General features: G+C 37.9%; 1 long non-coding RNA gene across 1 annotated transcript; it reads left to right on the plus strand.

Moving 5' to 3' along the window:
• The first annotated feature begins 3,028 nt into the window (after positions 1 to 3,028).
• LOC130249508 (uncharacterized) lies at positions 3,029 to 6,609 on the plus strand. Its single transcript, XR_008839809.1, has 2 exons — positions 3,029 to 3,712; positions 6,281 to 6,609. It is a non-coding gene; the product is annotated as an uncharacterized LOC130249508 (long non-coding RNA).
• The last annotated feature ends 9,586 nt before the right edge of the window (positions 6,610 to 16,195 follow it).

Here is a 16,195-nt window from a genome sequence, read left to right on the forward strand (position 1 = left end):
TTGTTGTCATAGACTCCTAAGTATAAGCAATAAAAAACGAAAATTATATTATATGGTGGGCTTGGTCTTAGTTGATTTATCAAAGAAATACTGAAATCAAGGAAAGGCTCCTTCATTGCTTGGGAACACTCCCAAACACAATTGCTAAAACAAGCACAAATACAGGTACACACACACACTCTCCCTTTATCTTTCTTTTTTTTTTAACAGTCCCAGTATTTTTTTTCAAAGAGCATTCCTGACTTGTGTATGTGAGCTGCTTCTGTGGAATTTCAGTTTTACATCTTCAAAATCCTTCTTCCTCAGCAGGGCTCTTGCTTTTAGGGACTTGGGAAATGTAATGGGGCTGCTTGCATACATGACTCCCAGCTTTTGTCAAGGTCTCCTTTGTCTGTCTGTCTCTCATCCACAGACTTAAGACACAAGGATGGCGGTAGGAGAAGCACTCTTGGTAACAACTATATTGACTTTATGACCAAGAAGTAATGATACACAGCTTTTTGCAGACACCTGAATTTCAGTAGACTCCTGGCTCAGCTATGAGTACACTTCTTATCTTAGACTTCCTCCTTTCATTCTTTTCCTATTCCATAACCCCTTCCCTCACATACACTGCCTTCAATTTTATGCAATAATTTGCTTATTCTCCTTGTAGATTTTATCTATTTTAAAAGCAGTGTAGAAAAAGTACAGTCACATTGTGTTGAATTTTGGGTTGGCTTCTTTTAGGGCATTTTGTAGTAAAGTTAAAAGAAAAAAAACAGCAACAGAACACCTTCCAAAATAATTTAAAGAAAAAAAAAAAAAAAACCACCCTAAAAAAGCCTCCTCAAAGAGCTCAGAATCCTGTAATTCATGCAAAGTTTTGTGTTCATGTTGTATATGGGTGCATGGAATTACCTGCAAGTTTTCTTACTAATGTACTTACTGTAGAAATTAGCATAATAGTTCTGCCAAGTCTTCATTTCATGGTGTGTATAGGTTAATTTTAGAGGGATTTAGTTATGCAACAGGAAAAAAACTCCTCCCTACTTAAGCTAGAACCTGAAATCAACCAGGCAATTGAAAGAATAGTATCCGTTAAACAAATGGAATTTCAAATTAAGAATTTGGCCTGAATGTAAAAATGAGAAATGCACTTCCAAAGGTATTAAATATTGCAGCTGTCTTATTTAAATAATTTTCTTTCAATCTTTTAAGGTAAATCTACAAGTACAAAGCAGTATTTTTTTCTTGCTAGAGAATGTTTTTCATATTCTTTTTCCAGAAAAGTTGAAGTAAATCCTTTACTGCTGGCTAGTGTTTTTGCTCACATCTATCTTTATCTATGCTTTCCACATTACATATATATGTATATACACACACACACACACACACACACATATATATATGGTAGAGATTTTGTCTTTTCTTCCCTTGGTGTGTGCCTAGCACAGTTTCTTCAGGGGAGATACCAACTGTCAGAGCATACGTTTACAGTATAGGTTTATTCTGACTTTGCACTCCTGCTTTAATTCACCATGGTAAGTTGGGTAAGTCGTGCCTATTTAATTTAGTTTGCCTGACTTAGCTGTCTGATTTAAAAAATAAGCATAGGTAGTAAGAGGTGGGGTGGAGATAAGTGTAAATATAGCTGTGCATGTATAAAATATACTGGAAATGGCTCTTTGCAGTTCCTAAGGTTAGCATTCCTACCTGGATAAACGATATAAAAAGTGTAAATTTGCCTGTTTATTTACCTGTTGCTGTTACCGGTAAATTTACACTAGCAATCTCACTTTAATTGGCACATTTGTGGCAATGGACTCTTCTAGCCAATATTGCCCTGCTGTGTTACTGTAGAAACAAATATAGGAAGGAAGAAAAGGATAAACTCCCCAGTCTTTTCCCCCACATGGCCTGCCAAATATCTTTTTGTGCTTCCAGATAGCCCTGTTTATTTCCAGAAGTTGTCTGTCATGACCTGACTAGAAGGCATATTGCAATGGAGTGGCGTGCTTGGGTCCATGCTGTGTAAGTAGCTTTTGTCTTAACGGTTTAGTATATAAACATTAAAGAAAGTGTAATTCATGTTATCTAGGGAACCTAGATCTCTAGTAAAAGGACTGCACACACTTAAAACTCTGGCATTCTTTAGTCTAAGAAAACGATACCTAGCAGGGATGTGGACTCCACATCTTGCCTACTTCAAGTAAAGCAGCATGGTCATTCTAGGCTGGGGGCAGATGAACTCCTGCTCATAATAACAGATAAGATACTATTCTTGCTAACAAGTGTTGTGGGTTTTTAATTTTTTTTTTCCCCTCTGAAATTAAGACTTTTTTGAGTCTGTCTGCCCAAAAATTGCAGTAAGGGTAAGCTGCAGAGCTAACTAGTGGCCTGAGGACCGGTAGAGTCAGAAGCTTTCTTTGAAATTAGATTCTTATTCTCTTACATATGAAAGTTGTTGGGGTTTTCTTTTCGCATTGAGGTTTCTAGATAACAAAAAGTTAGATTAGAAAGTAACCCAGATTTTTGTTTTCTTTTGAAATAAACATCTGCATAATCTTTAGTTCCTCTAATCAGACACAGTTGTCCAGTTTGTGGTTCATGTCCCATTAAGGTATTATGCACACGTGACAATAAAGTCTAAAGCTTTACTGTAAATAAACAGTCAGCTTGGCAATGGACAGATGTTTTCTAAACATTTTGTAGTTCATTAATACAACTGATGTTACTACATGGAAGCTGAAGTTCAATAAAAAAATTCTTCATTCAGCACTGAGAGGATGTTTGTTTCTTGAAGCATGGGAGACACCTTGGCATAACGTAGCAGCACATAATGGTTTGTGGGTTTTGAAAAGGTGCAGGCCATATTGTGCTGCCTCAAAAATACAAGGATTTCATCACCCTGAAGAGACATACCACTTATAAATTAGTCAATCTTGTGATGCTGATGTCTGTCATACTTTAGCAGCACGTAAATATTGGTGTTAAGACTGTAAATATCTCCAGTATTAACTGTGCTGCTGAAGTAAGGCTGGTCACTTCTGCACACGAGTCATGGTACAGGACACTGCATGTATTTCCTATGCCTTTTTGTTGCTATAAATTTGTATTTTGTTTGTATATGAACACTTTCTTAGCTTTTTCTGTATTTTCATTTATTTAGAAACTATAATTAGAGCTTCATAGTATCTGATGGTAAATATAGAATAGATATAAATGATTTTGTTTTGGTTTATGTGAAAACCGAACTTTTTAAAGGCGCCATCTCAAGCTACACCTGTCTAACAATGCTTTGGTAAGTGTGTTTGTTTATATATTTAAAAACTTTAAAAATTATATTACTTTAATTGTCAGTGCGTTTCTTTATTAAAACTCTTAAAACTGTGTTTATTTTTACAACCTTTTCTAAATTAGAGGAACTGAGAAGATTTTGGTCATGCTTTTAGCAAAGAACTCTCAAAGAAAAAGTGCCTTCCAATTTTTTAAACAAAACTTATTAACCACTTCATTTCTTAAACCACTAGGCTATAGACAGGTAACAGTTTTGTGGTTAGAAGTTTAATCTGTATATCTGACTGTGAATTTACTAATTTTTTTTCTCATCTTCCACTAAGATTTTTCTCTTGCAGGAGAATTTTTCATTGAGATGATTGAAATTGCTGCAGTGAGAATGGAAATTACTTGGGCTCCTTTCCTTTTAAAAGCTGCATGCAAGAACTGTGTGGTGAGTCAAATGTAGACTAATGGTTATGTAAATGTCACTAATTTTAGTTACAGATCTGAAAGTGTGTTTCCTTTTAAGAATTTATTTTCTTCACTATCATGACTCAGTATCACTTGCTAATCTAATTTTATTAGCCCTGTTGTATTTTACCATTTAAAATACACATACCTTATTCAACTAGGTGTTCAGAGTCAAGTTAATAAATCATATAGATGTTTTAAAAGGAGGAAAATAAACTTATCCGCACTCAAGATTTATTTTGATTTTAGCCTTCACTGGCCTGCTACTGGTGCAGTTGCACAGGTACAAACCCAATGTAGATGAATATGAATCCAAGTTGTCATAATTCATAAGTTTGCATTATTTGACCATATTTCAGAACTTCAGACTGGTAAAAATCACTCTTTGACTACTACTGCTATGGATTTGAGCTGGCAAAATTACTAATGGCTAAAATTTGATTTAGTTCAGACCTGAGAAGTTCTCAATAGGACAGCTATGCAGAATTAGATAGCCTAGAGCTTTACATAAAGAACACTTGTGTGCACATTTACCTACTACATTTAAGATACATGACCAAAACGAGGTTGACTACTTAGAAAAAATATCCTATCTGGCTATAAGTTGGATAGCTTTCTCATTGATATTCTTCAAATAGCACTATGTAACTGCTAAATATTAAAGACCTACACATACATACCCTTCAGCCATTTGAAGACTTAGAAATGTTTGGAAAGACCTTAAAGGTCACTGATTTTTTTTCAGCATGCTGCAGACTGGTTCTTGCAGCAGGCCATCCATCCAGTAGCTCTTGTAGATCTAGTATTTTAATGTACCCAGGATTTTTCCCAGGGAGTTCTATGAGTAGATGTGACTCTAAAAGAGCTCATCAGAGACTTGAGAGCATACAAAGTCCAGTGGCCAATACTGTTCCTGACTACTTCATTGTGCTCCTGTTGGTCTTTGTGTGAAGAGTGAAACAGACTGTGCTTCCTTCTGGTTCACCATGCAAACTCCTATCACTGGCACAAGGGCAGGAAATAGCAGGGAGCAGGAAGAAGCAGAAGGGCAAAGGTTGGAGAGCCTTGTTTTGTGGCCTTAGCGTCTCAGAATAGTTCAGTGACGTGGTGAAAACAGAGTTTGAGCATTTGCAGAACCAGAGTTCAACTGAGGAACCCAAGTTCTGTCTGGATTAAGAAAACTACTTAAGTGCTTATGAAGGCCTACTCAAATGATTCAGTTCCTAAACCTTTGAAAAGGATGTTACATCTCTCTCATGGTTCACAGGTGGCTAAATATTAGCAGTTATATTTTCCAGGGGTTTGCCTGTGTGGGTGGTGCTGGAGACTGGATAGAACTTGCTTTATGTTGCAGCTCAGTGGTCCTAAGGACTATGCCTGATGTAAGAAAGGAAGGCTTACTGTTTTCAGTTCAGGTGCTTATTTTCTGCTAGGCTTAGGAATTGTATGGAGAAAAGATGCTCAATTCATATAAAAAGGCAAGAAAAGATAGGCCTGCTTGAAAATGAACTGAGACTAATAGCTTTATATGAGTGAAGACAACTAGTGTTAGGAGCATGTCTAAAGATGCAATGTTAAAAGGTTGGAGCAGAGAACAGACACAGGAAGGACAGACCTGATTAACTGGAAAATCAGAAGAATTGAAACACATTGGGCAAAGATTTGGGTCTTTGTTTACTGAACTTGGAAGAAGCAGCAGCCTGTCAAGAGTGGGAATGGCCTTAGGGAAAGAGAATAAGTCAGGCTTAAGGAAGGGGGATTGCACTCCTCAGATGATTCCTAATATTCACTGGAGTGCTCTGCACTTCAGATCCAGAAGGGAATGCAGGCTGTTAAGTAGTAGCTTTTGCTATCATAAGGGAAATCACTGTCAATTTCATCCCTGTCCTCATATTCCACAGAGAAGAGGGTAAGCCTATTAGTACCCTCAGCTATTTCATGGATTTTGGTCCTTAAAAGAAATCCCAAACTAAGAGTAATTGAGATTGTAAGGGAGATCCCTAGTTCAAACATACTCGTTTCTTTAAGTCTACGTCCAGTCCATTTTGAATAAATTCAAGGGTGGAGACTCTGCAGCCTGTCCTGTTCAGGTAGAATTTCATGCACTTCACCTGTTGCCTCTTTTCCTGTCTCTGGACACAGCTGGCTATGTCTTTACTCTCCTGTACCCCCACCAGCAGGCATTTAGAAACATTTCTGAGATCACACAAACACAAGCCTTTTCTTCTCCAGGCTGGAGTCTCAGATCATTCAGCCTTTCTTCATGTGAAAGATTCTTCAGTTCTGTCATCGTCTTTGTGGAAGTAAATAAAATGCTTCATCTAATAAGGGAAATTAGAATTCAAAGGAGGAAATGGTTTTTTGAAAGAGGGAAAAAAAACCAAAGCACAAGTTAATAACTGTAAAAAGAACAGGAAGATCACAAGATGAAATATTAAGAAGTTAGATAACTCCTGCTTTAAGATTCTGTAATCTTCATTTGCCCCCTTGTGTCAGTATACTATGAAGCAGTCTTTGTGTTCACATAGAATATTTAATCTATTGATAGGTTCAGCCTGTTGTGGTGCTGGACCAGGGAAGATGTTTGTGGGCTGTACAAGAAGAAACCTCATGTTGCTATAGGTGCTGCAGAAATCAGTAAAAAATTCTGTAGGCAGTGGAACAAATGCCTGCAAGTAGAGAAAACCATGTCTTCATGGTTATGCCAAGTGAGAATTCCGAAGAATTGGATGTGATGTTTAATTTTCTGCCTTTGTTCTCATGTGATGCTGGACAAGTAACCAGGCTGTTGTTTCCGTAGTGCATATATTGTGCTTTACTTTGGAGGTGTCTGATTTAAGACTCATGTCTGGAAGAAGCACTTGTGGTTCACATTAGTAGCTGAGCTTCATAGGGGTAGTCATTTGAATTAAAATACTCTGTAAAATTATGTCGTCTGACAGTCTCCTGTCTTCTTAAAGGGAACTTCAAACTGTTGCATACTGTGATTGTTTCTACACCTCTGTGTCACATTTAAAATAGGGGTAATGGGCACATACCTTGAAGGGCTGTTGGCTACTTTTGTTTAGTAGCTGTACTACAGTAATGCATTTCCTCATGGAATTTTCTATGGCATTTATTAATTCTGATTTTGGAGGAAGAGGTGAGTACTGTGCATCTTTTGGAGACCAGATCTGCAAATCAACTTTCCTTGTTACCAGCTCAAACTGGGAAGCAGAGTTTCTGTGCTGTTTGTTCATGGTCTATTTCTGCAGTCCTGTGAACACCAAAATACTCTGATTTGTGTCCTGTCTTGTCACTGATTCATTTTGCAAATATAATTCATTATTAAACACTTGTGTGTGTGGTTTTTTTGCTTGTCATCTTTGTAAGTAATATCGTCAACATTCTGCAAAATCTCCTATATACTAAAAGTAATGTACATGTTTCAGCATATTTGACAATAAATTTACCTGTGAAGATCAATTTCCCAGAAAAAAAATGAACCAGTTAAATTGTAACAATTTCTTAATGTACGATGGTAAACATCTCTGAAAATGTCAAGTGACTTATACCTAAGTATTTAGGACTTCTACAGCCATTTTCTTCAAATTTCAAAGGCAGTTTTCTTGGTACTGCCTATGACACACTTTGCTAAAAGAGTGATCTGTACTAGAAATTTGGATACAGTGATCTGAAAACATTTCAGCTTTTCCCTTAGTCATGGTATCTTGTTATGTATGGGGGGAAAGTCTCTTCTAATCAGGTAGTCACATTAGCAGTAATGGTTGAATTTGAAATGTTTTGACTTCATTTATCTTCATTGCAACCTACTGTCACAGAAAGTCACAAGAAATGATAGAAATATATCTGAAGTGGTGAACTGCTATTATACCAGTTTAACAGCAGCAGCAATTCTTCACAGAAAAGACAAAACATTTTAAATGTATTTGAAGGAAAACTTAGATATATGTGAATCTCCTTTTTAAGGTTGTTGTGTGTATTACAATAAAATATTTAACTATAAAGAGAAATAAGAAAAAGTGATGGAAAAATGCAATGGCATGAGTGAGTGACATCGCTCATCTTTCTGAGGGGGATAATAATTATTGGAGCACTTCTTTTTCACTCTAAATACTTTCTGTTAGAAGTTATTTAATGGTTGTCAGGTGCAACTCATTTTTTTCCACATTTTATTCCATTATAATAGCTCTGTATTTGTTAATAAATAAAATTACTTATATTGCTTCTGCCTGTTAATGTAAAATTTCAACCTTATGTTCAAAAGTTTTGAAATTAACATACTAATTATAGGAGCATTTATCTAGTTGGATCTTTAGTCTAAAGTATACAGTGCATAGTAGTTGAAGGCTTAGTTTCTCTTGAGAGATAGGAATAATATATCCACAGTGTTTTCTTCTACTGTTTATAGCCACAGGAGTCAGACATGGATAGAAAGCTTCACATTTCCCTATGCTTCTGCAAGGCAAGTATGTGGCTTTATTGCCCATAAAAGAAACTTCTGTCAGCAGATTTTACACTTTTAAGTGGTTTTAAAAGTAAAACATTTTGGAATCTCTCAACAAATACTCAACCCTTAAGTATTATAAAATTTGAAGTATATAAGGCATTAATGATAGCATAGAAAATCTCAAATGTATAAATTGTTAATGTTTTATTGAAACAAAAGGCAAAGAAAGAGCTTCAAGGGTTATATTTGACCAGTTAGAATAGTCAACAATAATATAAGACTATGGTTCTACAGCCTTGTGATTCTTGAGCCAGGCAAGTTTGGGAATGAGTCTTCTCGTTTCCTTCACTATTACCCCAGCTCTCATATGTCTTTGGTGGTTTCACTGAATGACTTTAGGTTAGTTTTTGGTAAGCTCAGCCTGCTGAATGTGCTTGCTGTAAGCAACACTGCTAATACACTTCACTCACTCCTGAGACTGGCACTCCAGTTTTAAAGTCCATTTACATTGCTTAAATCACTGTAAGGAATATTCAGAGTCTTATTCTTCCTTTCCTGACACTACTACAGACTTTGTGTATCTGCTCTCTAAATCAATATCAAAGGGTGTAGAAACATTTTGGTCTATCTCTTTTCTTATACAGAAGATTAGTATGAACATATGAAACCAGCACAATAATGCTCATATAGCTATAGCTTCTTAGCATCTGGAAGCAGCAGTGATCTGCCTTTCCTATTATCAAGGCAATATGAAAGTCACCCCCTTTTCCAACAAACAGTATCTGTTATTTTCAGACACATCGAAAAATACATTAATTAATAATAATTAATAAAATAATTAATGGATAAATATATTATCCATCTATAATGGAACTTTCAGATCAAAAATGAGATTTCCAGTGGCATGAGACAACGATGGACAAGAATACTAATGTTTTAGAGGTATGAAATCTTAAATGACTTGTTCTTCAACCAATTTTAGGAAGTGTACATGAATGGTAGGCTGTACAGTCAGGAAAAGGATTTCACTGCAGATTTGATAACATCGTGTAGCCAGACAGCCCCCTGTTGGTTGAATTGCTGTGGAGGTTCTAGAAAGGAATTGTGCTTGAATTCAGCTGTTCATTGCATTCAGCAAGCAATTTTTTAATCACAAATAGAGAAAGTGGAGGGAGAAGAAAAATGTGCTTGTAAAAACTACCTTTGAATCAAGTTTTATCTCTTGTGTACAAGAAATGTTAAAGCTTGGTAAAATAGAGTGCTTGCACACAGTTTCTTAATGCCTTTATAGAAATTTATTTTTAAATTGCTGTAGTAAAAATGTAGAGCAGTATTTTGTCCTTGTGATAAGCATGCATTAATATCACATTTACAGCCTAAGGTTAAGTATTTAGATAAAGTTTTGTCAAGAATGCAGGGTTTTAAAACATTTAAGTTTGTAAGCTGGCAGTGAACTACCCAGGTACAGCTTTATTTAATGACTGAGACTCTCTTGCAGGCACATGTACACGAGCTTCTTCTATTTAACAAGGTGTTCAGTTTTACCAAAAGTCTTGGGTGTCTTTTAATCACATTTGCTTTGCTTTAAGATGTTTTTGTATGTGTTTTAATTTGCTACCAATGCAACTAGCTGCATACTTCCAGTTTGTGTTTCCTTGTATGTTGAGAAATGGAAAAAGTTCTTATTCAAAATGAAATTGTCTCATGCTGGCAATTGCAGAACACTTATTAGGCATTTTGTTGGGTTTTTTTTTTTCCAAAGAGTTTGTAAAAACCTAAAATCTCAATTGTAATGGTCACTGTATATCTATGTAGCGATGGGATGCTGTAGGTACTGTATGAAATGTAGTATTGAGTGACCCAAGGATTCCAGAAAGAACTCTGTCATGAGGTACAAGATCTGCTCCGAGATCAACAATACAGAAATTACCTCTTTTTGCATCAGATATGCCCAAGGTTATAACACCTCATCTTCATTTTAAGGAATTGGATTTGTGGCTGAAAATCCATAGCTGCAACAGTGCTAGAGAAACTGATGTGACAACTAGTTTTCTACTACAGCATAGAAGACTAGCATAATGCCAAGAAAGCCAGGGGGCTGGAAGACTTTTTCTCACTCTTAGAACATATTAAAAAAATCAGTGATCAGATATCTTGGAACAGCTGGCAGAAACAAGAGGGTAAGGCTATGTGCCACGATTGAAAATGGGAAATGGGAACGATGGGGACAGAACAAAGCTGGTTTAGAATTGTCACAACTTGCTAAAATCCCCCAGAAGAGTTTTAAGAAACTAGCTGAAACAATCCCAAGGCAAGGGAAGTCTTCCATGAAAAAGAAAACCTGGGTATCATAAGTCTGAGGAGATTTCAAGTTCACATCTCCTGCTTCTGAAAAAATACCCGGTGGAAGCTGCCCACAGATGTTCCCCATCTTTCTTGTTAAATCAAGGCTATGCGCAAAAAAGTCACAAAACGATTTTGTTCAAAGGTTGTTGGCAGTGATAACTATTGCTGTAAGCAGATGAAAGCAAGCTGCAGGTAGGATTTCAAAGGGTAGTGGAATTTGATTTTATTGGACTAACTGTGCAGTTCCTTGCATGTTCCATATTCTTTTTCTGAAGTAATGGTAAAGCCAGCATATAATAAATATAAGTACCCATTAAAGCACACTAAAGGCATACCTTATGTTTCCAGTAGATGGATACTGAGATAATGAAGTATTTGTGAATAGCATCACAGTCCTCTATTAAGCCAAAGTTCTGGGTTTTATTGCTGAAGAGAGCACCAGTAAAGGTGGCTTTAAACTGCTTTATCCTCGTACATTCTCTAAATCTGCTGAGGATAGAAAGCAGGGAGCAGCATTAAAGAATTTCAGGGGTGTTCAGCAGCCAGCAAGGGGATTCACCTCTTCCTTCCTGCAGTCTCTCAAACTGCTTTCTTTCTGTGTTTGAAGCAGCTTTTTGAGTCTTTGTGTTTCAGAGGTTTTTGTTTTGGTTTGAGTTTTTTTCCACAGAAGAGTTTGCAATCCCCCTCTTAAATTAACATAGGTAAGAGCCTGTTCTAGGTTGAAGAAGATTCAAATAACTTATCCTGTTCATAAAAAATATTCTTCCTCTTGTGAGGAGTGGTTACTCCATTCCCAAATTAGGATTGAACTTCAGGGCTTCCTCATGGTTCTTGGAATATCTTTAATTTTTAGTTTGTTTAAATAATTCTAGTCACTTAGAATATACAGATAACTTGCAGAGCTGTTATATTGTGATCCCATTATTTTATGCTTATTCAGGCATGAAGTAAGCCTGAGAAAAGCAGCTACCTTTTGCTATGAATGTATCTCAGTTTCCTTTAAAGTTGCAGGTATTTCTCTTTAGCTGTGAGCAGTTGTCCAGAGCAGTGGACGTTTTCAATCGTAATCGACAGAATCCTAACTATCTCTAGTTTTTTTCATGTTTACTGCAGAATTCTTTTAAAAACAGCACCTGATCTTGGTGATTTATAGTGTTTGAGTTTCTCAGGCTTTCAATTGGCTCTTCTTTTGAGACATCTAGGCCTGGAGAAACTACTGTGAATCCCCATAAGGCACATCCTTGAGATGGGAATTTCTCTGTCACCCTTTATGTTAAAACCAAATAGTTTATATTGAACTTTGCCTGTGACACTTTCTTTCATCTGCCTCTAGATATTACATAGACAAAACTAAAAAAATATCCTCCTGAGTTCTAACATCTTTAAGAGTACTTGTAATTCTTCTCTGTGTGTGTTGTGCATTGATAAGGGGCACTGCCTGCAGCCATTGGTACCCATGAGTACCCCCGTGAATGAGCACGACCTCCCTAGCATTCAGACATTTGCTGTGTAATGTAGCGGTGTCATTAAAGACTGTCTACATAAGATACACTTTATTTGAGTTGATGAGCATCACATGAATCTTCTAAGAAGGCTGAGCAAGCGAACATCTTGCCTCAAGATGTCACAAGTGATACAAGCACCTGGCCTCTGGTTCTAGTTTGCCTGAGCAGAAACACTTGAGAAAGACCAGAGTTCTTTTGCTTTTCTAACTTCTTGTCCTAGGCTGTCATCAAGTCTCCTAACATGGCTAAACCTTGATTAGATGGAGACAAGGAACAGAACATTTGCAAAACAGATCCTGATTTTATCCTACATAAATTCTTCTGAAGAAGTTAAGCACAGCTCAGACCTGGGAACACCAGGCAATCCAATGATGTAGAGCTGGAATTTTCATGACACAGTGGTCTGCAGTTCTTGGATTCCTTGGCAGCCATAATTCTAGAGAAACAATCAGTAACAATGTGGAACCAAAATTAATTATAGCAAGTTGAATCACTTGAATCCTTGACCTTCATCAGAGAAATCCAAGTCCTTGCTGTCAAATCAGGCTCAGAATCACCCCTCCATAAACTTCAATGGGTGTCTGGCCTTCAGTATTGATTCTAACATTCTCTACTCTGCTGGTACTCAGAGATCATTTTTTATGAGCTCCCGACAATCTGTAGAACTAGTTCCATAGAAAATACTCTGGTGCTTAGTCAGAACCAGAAGACTGAAAGGTTTTGTACAGTTCTGTTTAGCTGGACATCCTACACCAGTAGAGAGGTAGGTATGGTTCACACTAGGGCAACTTATAGAGATGGGAACGTCCTGTATTTTTCAGCATCTCACAGTTTCAGAAGCATTAAGGGTTGAAAAGACCAACCATTACTCCTGCACCACCATGCTCACCACTAAACCATATCTCTAAGTGCCACACCCACATGCCTTTTGAGCTTTCCCAGGGATGGTGATTTTCCCTGGGTGGCCTGTTCCAATGCCTAACCACCCCTTTCAGTGAAGAAAGTTTTGCTACTATCCAATCTAAACCTACATTAGCACAACTCGAGGCCATTTCCTCACATCTTGTTATCTGGGACAAAAGACTGACACCCACCTTGCTACAGCATCCTTTTAGGTAATTGCAGAGAGCTTGTTTGTTGTTCCAGGTAACAAGTAACAGGATGAAAAGAAATAGCCTCAAACTGTACTGGGGAGGTTTAGGTTGGACATTAGGAGGAATTTCTTCTCGGAAGGGGTAATTAGATATTGAAATGGGCTGCCCAGGGCAGTGGTGGAGTCACCATCCCTGGAGGTGTTTAAGAAAAGATTGGGTGTGGCCCTTGGTGCCATGGTCCAGTTGACCAGGTGTTCAGTTGGTCACAGGTTGGACTTGATCTTGGAGGTCTTTCCCAAGCTAATTGATTCTGTGAAAGCTGCCTCCAATGACAGCAGAAAGATGCTGAAGTTTTATCTCTGCTGCAGAAAGAATTACCTTCTGAAAATGAGGGTCTCAAATTGTTACTTAATATTGCAAATGCTAATTTGAAATGGTAAGCATTGCCACAGACATCTAGAAAGGAATTTAGATATTGTGTAGTAGAGAGCCTTTATGGCAGTAGTGACATTTCCAGAGACAGACATCTTGATAAAAGGTATTTCTTTATGGGTTTTCCCAAGGACCTATTCAATGCTTTGCATTTTCTTTGTATAGAAAGGGTTGTACACACTCTTCTTAGGTCCCCAAGACAAGTAAACACCAGTTGCCAAGTTCAGGCATCACAGGAGCATAGGCTTTCCAACCCTGCAGGCCTACATACCCTCCAGCAAAGCAGCACAAGACTTAAAGAGGGGAAAAGAAAGATAACTTCCTTGTGTGTAGAAATTCACCTGCTTCTTTCATACACACAGCAGTGGATGCAATGAGTGTATGGTATCCAATGTTATGGTGCCACTACACGTGCACCAGAACATTTGGAATGTTTTTAAAGTTGTACCTCTTCCTTTCAAGCACTGAAATGGTTTTATAGTGTATTAAAGCCTACCACCTGTCACAGAGATTTGTGTATTCCATTTTGGCCACTTATTGACTCCTTTTGGTCACAAGGTGTTTTACGAGAGCATGTTAAATCATTAGTAAGACTGCTTCTTTTTCTATGGAAAAGAGATCTCCTTTTTATCTCTTAAAAAGGTAAGGGGAAAGGTGGCAGTGAGCCAATTCCAGCACAGTATTCACTTTGGCTGTCCCAGATCTCAAAAAATGTAAATATGTATAGCTGAAAGATCAGATACAGAGAAATGTTTTCAGCCAGCAGTTTATCACTACAAAGTTAGAAAGCCCTGAGAGCTCTGAGCTTTCGAAACAATTATTTCCACACTGTGCCCACCCTGCTTGAAGGAACTGTGTGGTCTTTCTAGCAGGCGTCATTGCCTCCAGTATAAGACCTGCATGCTTGTCAGTGCCTGTTTCAGAAGAACAAAAACCCACATATGCATGCATGTCCTGAACACTCCGTAAGTGATCTAAGACCTGTCATTACATTCTTCACTCATGGCTTTGTCTTGGTCCTGAGGGTAGACAAAAAGTCAGCATAGATCCCTCCACAGAACAGAGATGATCCAAACCACACCAGTCTGATGCTCCATTAGCTTTCTGTGACTTCGAACAACATTCAGCTTTTCTATTCAATCTCAGAGCCCACCTCCAAAGCTCATTGAGAGCATGGATCATGGGGCAGAGAGTGGTGAAGCACTGGCACAGGTTGCCCAGAGAAGCTGTGGAAACACCATCCCTGGAATTAAGAGCAGGTTGAGCAGGGCTTGAAGCAATCTGGTGTAGTGGAAGGTGTCCCTGCCCATGGCAGAGGGGTTGGAACGAGATCTTTAAGGTTCCTTCCACAACACAAACAATTCTGTGATTCTAGAGGCCAGTCCTTCAATAGCTTGGCACAAGACACTGTTACAGCACAGCTTATGAGGGCAAACTATAGTCAACAGAGGAGTCGCTCAAATGTTCCTTTGCCTGCTAAGGTGTTTTCCAGCAGAGAATCTCCAAAAGATGAATCTTACAAAATGATGATCGTTTGCCCATCATTGTTCCAACATGTATTTGTAGAGATTTTTGGGCTGTATATGGACACCAGTGAAGTCTAGATTGTACTATCACACTTCAATTGTCAAAGAAATCTTATAAAATAGGAGCAAAAAGCAGTTTTAGCCTAACCAATGATAGAAGTTTCTGTTACATCAGGGGCCATGCAGATACAATTTTTCAGTTACATTCTTCACATGGCCTTATTTAAGCTACTAATGTATTTTGGGGATCCACTTCTGAGCCATCTTCAAAAGATAATGTTTTGAACAACTATGGGTAGCAAATGAATATTATATGACTTAAGGATAGAATTGCAAATGGAGAAAACAAAAGATAAACCAGTCTGTTCCAGGAGATACCTCTCCAGTTTATGGAAAATTAGGAACTTACCAACAGGGCTAGTGCTCACCATAGTGCAACTGGCATTGAAACAAAGAGGACATATCCAGTAAGTGTCCAGGAGGCTTATCACCCCAACACTACCGAAACAGTGATGTTATTTTGATCTTCAATGTCTATCTATACGACTTCCAAAAGCTTAGCTTCTGTTTCCAGATGTGAGGTATCAACATGACTAATCTATCTGGTGTCTGGATCCTGCAATGTTTCACAGCACATACGCAGAAATAACCTCTTAAAGAGATATTTTCTTTTTCGGGTATGCAAACTATTAGTAGAAGATATTCTATAGATGCATTAACCTATCACATTGGAAAAAATAAAACATCCCTACAGTCTCATGAATATTTAAGTCTCCTGTCCATGTTATTCTGTGCCATTTCCAAGTTTGTATAGCAGCTATTACCCATCCATTTATTCACCCCTGAGATCTGCTTTTCCTTGTCCAGTGGCATTGACATTTCTGGCAGCTCTGTCCTCTCCTCAATACAGTAAGTTGTGTCTCTTTGGTCCCACAGAGGCCATGACTCTTTCCACCCTACTTTTGTTCCTTTACTTCCTCTCTGCAATGGGAAAGAAGTGAGTTTGCTGCCTTATGTGGATCTCTGCCTGCCCTTACCACGTAACCCCTTCCTCTGTTCCACCAGGACCTGGTTGAGCATCAGGCTGAACTCATAGTAAAAACACAAAGA

This window comes from Oenanthe melanoleuca, chromosome 1, assembly GCF_029582105.1.
Source record: "Oenanthe melanoleuca isolate GR-GAL-2019-014 chromosome 1, OMel1.0, whole genome shotgun sequence".
NCBI classification, from domain to species: domain Eukaryota; kingdom Metazoa; phylum Chordata; class Aves; order Passeriformes; family Muscicapidae; genus Oenanthe; species Oenanthe melanoleuca.